A 4206-nucleotide genomic window follows, 5' to 3' on the forward strand; every position below is an offset into this window, starting at 1 on the left:
GCCGGGCCGCGGGGGAGAGAAGCGCCGCCGCCCTGAGGGGAGGCGCAGCCCCGCGTCGTGGCGAGGCCTCCCGGGGCACATCGCTGCCCACCGTTACAAAGCCAGGCCTTCGCCTTTGGCTTAGGGCGAGGACTTTGCATAGACTGAAAGCGGGGAAGAGAACAGAAGCCCCGATACCTAACCCTGCTGCGGCTCGGGTCGGGTGTTTGCTCTGAAAACCCTGTAGCTGTGCTGCCCGGGTAAGTGTTGCCATGTTCACCGCATCATTGGCCAAGACCTCCTGGATCCTCTGACGGGAAAGTATTCTGCTCATGGGGCACATAAAGAAGTAAGTCGGAAAAGTTGAGCCATTGCTGTTGAGCACTACTTGGTAGGGAGAAGGAGCAGCAGCTCAGTCAACTCTCTACTCACTTGTGCTCTCTTCACAGTGATTTGTTTTCTTCCCTCTTGTTCCTATCATTTTCCTAACAATTTATTTCATTGTATTTTCTAAAACCAGACTCTGTCTCCTCTTTCAATTCAGTCTGATGTGTGAATTGCCTGGCTGTGGTATAAAGTCATTGAGAGGACAAAGATCTTGATTCATCTTCCTTGGAGACACATCCTTCACCCCTCGGCTTTGACCTTGTGTCTGAAAGCTTGTCAGTTCAGGATTAATTGTAAGCATGAATTGATTCTACGTTGGAAATTAACCTTGAGTTACTAATTGGGCTCCATTCCAAACAATTCTTTTAATTTGGAATGAACCAACCAATGTGTGGTGTGGTCCCATCAGGTGACAGCTAAAAAGGAGCAGAGACACATCTTAAGTACTTGTGGGGCTGACCTGATAGGAGAGCTCCCTCTTACGACAACCACCCAAAGCAGGATTAATGGCAGGTTTAATTATTTCCCCAGCTATAACCAAAAATTAGAGCCAGTTGCAACCAACGAAACTACTGGGGCAGAAGAGAGTAGCAGGTGGAACGTCTAGAGTCTACTTGTTTCAGTGCTAGACTTGAAAAAGTTCTAACATGAGGAATAGAGAGGGTCAGGAGGATAGCCTTTCAACACAGGTTAGAAATCAGAGAAGAGATTGGACCTTTTTTTTCCCACTGTTCCTTCTCTTTAGGAGGGAATATATCCATGAATCGGGGAGAAGCCAAAAGGCAGCACATACAGTCTAATTCATGTTGATCCTAAAAGGTGAACTCCTCCCAGCCACAGGGATTATCACTGATACCAAAAGAGCCCTTTGCCACTGTTACTTTTTGGACACAGTTTAAACCCCAATCTCATACCATCTGTGGTCCTTAAAGATTTTTTTTCATTGTCGTGAGTCTGAAGGGGTTAATCTGACTGGTCCCAACTTTGTGTGTGCTATCTAACTTCTTGCTCGGGTTGTGTTTGGCAGCAGTGTTTTTGGCTTCTGATCCAAAATACTGCATTTTGCTTCAGAAATTGCCTTCCAGGGCTGGCTGCCTGGCTGAGCTCCGGTACAGTAATCAAGCTGGGTAGGTTGCTCCATTTAGTTCCAATTGTGAGAGTTGGGCAGTTTTGTAAAAGCCCTTTGGGGCTACTTTGGGTGGGAAAAAGACCCATGAACAAACTGTTTTGATTTGCTCCAGGAGGCTTAGCTAACAGATGTTGGCTGGGTCCCTACTTTGAGGGCTTTTTATTGCATATTCATGAGTTGACCTTTCAGCCACTTCCAGTCCAGGAAGGATGTGTATCTACATTTTGTTTGCAGTATTAGGAATATAAAAGGTTGCCTACATGACTGAATGTGAAAATGGATTGGGGTTTATTATTTCAGGTTCTTTCTGTCTAAGTTTCTTCTGAAACCCTTCTGTGTTCCGTCCGCATCTGCTCTGTGGTAGCCTGCAGTTCCCTAGTTTCTCTAGCAATTACTGTTTTCCAAGGTAGAGTCACCAGGGTATGCAGTGGGGAGGAATGACAGTCTAAATTAAGAGGCTCTCACAGACTGGGAAGATGATAATTTGTCTGTAACAAAACTCCTCATTAGAATACTGTTAATTTCCTTTCTGTGACAATTATAGCACAGCACTAGCTCATATGTGCAATGTGCAGAAATGAAAAAAACCTATCATTGCCACTAGTGAAAAACATTCCTTAGAGGAGAAAAATGAACTTGTAATTTTGCAGCAGTTTTCCAGTTTAGTGGGAGTCTGGCGTTCAAGTAAGGTTTTGGGGGTTCTCTCTGTTGTTTACTACATTTATGTTAGAGTTCATGTTAGCATTTTCCTGGTAGCATCTGGAATGAGGCAAGACAGAGCTCTTATCATGGTAGTCCCCAATTGTGTGGAACCTGTTACCCCCGAAATTCAGCTCATTTATTCTCTCTTTACTTTAAAAACTTGCCTCACTCCTCCTTACAGACATCTTTAAATAATAGCTGTTTCTTTCTGTTGGCATAACATCTTTTTGCTTATCCATCTGTTTTGAAGTTTTGATGAGGTTTAGTTTTTTAATCAAAAAGAGATTGTTTTTATAATAGCTGTTTAGTGCCTGGAATATTTTGGCAGGGATGGTGTTGTGTGAGTAAAGGGGGTTAGGGCTTCTCAAGAGTGCTGGGTTTGGTAGCCTGTTCTTAGGCTATGGGAGAGCAGACTGGGCAGGCTCTAGACAAGCAAGAAGTGGATGCTGTGCTCAAGGAATCACCTTCAAACCTGAAGAAGGCCTGCTCTGTTTAACTGATGATGATAGTTTTGGTCATTAAGGGAGAGAAGCCCTCTTGTTCATCAGTTGCACTTGAGACCCCTGAAGAACTTTTACTTTGTTGTCATTTTCCTACCTGAATCCCAAGGTAGAAAAGTTCTGCTCTTCAGGTCCAAAGGTTTTGTGTTTACTTCTTGAACTTGGTTTAAAAGCTTAGCTAAAATCTTCAAGTACTGGAAGGGACATTGCTTTAAAAAATATCTTTTGGCTAGGATCGTGATCACCTGGGCTCAGAACCATGAACAGAGGCAAGTTTTTTTACCTTCGCACTCCTTGGAGCTAACGGATTCCTTTCTGATGTTTGTTCAGGATGGGGCAGCTGGCAGTACTACAGAATAAGGTTATCATCTTAACTCTTTCATTCGTTCCCCATTATGGATCCGTTGCAGGATTGAGTTCTCCTGTTGTTCTTTCCAAGGAGTCAGATCAGGTAACAGGGGAGATCATTCCCTTTACTTGACTTACTTGACCTTGCTCAGCTGTGTGAGGTATTTTAGCCCTTGGCCCTGACCTTAAATTAGTGCCAGCCGTGCGGGATGCTGAAATGTGGAAGCCTGTTGTTCCTTGGTGGCTGTAGGTAGGTGTAGCTTATGTGGGCATATGGAAAGAACTTGGCACCGTTTCCCTTTTCCTGCAGAAAAATCTTTTAGTAACTAAGAAGCTAGAGCCCAGTGGCTAAGAGCATGGGTCTGTGTTGGTTTCCCATCACTGTGGGGGACAAATTTGATCCAGGACAAAAGTAATATCCAATTTGGAGTTTGTGAAAGCTGTAGATGGGAGAGACAATCTCCCATCTGCTGGATGGAAGATCTGGTTCCAGAGGTATTCTGACTGGATTTTTTTTTTCTTTGCTGTTTTTTAAACAAATGAAAATAATTACTTCTGGCTTGGCTCTGTCCTTGGGGCTCTTGCATCAGGAAATGTGGCCGGCGGTGCTGGACCCTCTCTGCTGACTCTGGGCTCGCTCTGCCTTTGGCTGGCGGTGCAGCAGAAGGCAGAGGCGCTGGCACGGCGCGGATCAGCCTGGCTCTGCTTGCCCTTCCCCCTTGCCAACCTGCTCTTTCTGCACTTGATTGGAAGAAGTGAGAACTGCTGGATTTTTGCCTTCAGTCGAGGCATTCCTCAAATTCCTAATCCAGGCTCCAGGTGGTGAAGGTACCTATCTGAACATATAGGTACGAGCAATTACGGTGAAAAATTTAAACCCCCTCACCAGCCCCTAGCCGGGAGACCCTCGGGACGGCGCCGTTAGCTCCAGACTCATCGTACAGCCCGTCACGGTTTGCCACCTGCCCGCCCCGGCTCAGCGGGGCCTGGGGAGCACAAGGGCTGGCACCGGGATCGGCGGGGGGAGAGGGCGGGAAGAAAGGGCTGAGGGTCCCCTCCGGCTCCCCCCGGCCGGGCCCTGCCGCGGGGGCCTCGGCGGGTCGCTCTGGGGGGAGCCCGGAGCTTCCCCCCCCGCCGCCTCCTCGGACGCGCCGCAGCTCC

This window comes from Athene cunicularia, assembly GCF_003259725.1.
Source record: "Athene cunicularia isolate RWA chromosome 18 unlocalized genomic scaffold, athCun1 chr18_part1, whole genome shotgun sequence".
NCBI lineage: Eukaryota > Metazoa > Chordata > Aves > Strigiformes > Strigidae > Athene > Athene cunicularia.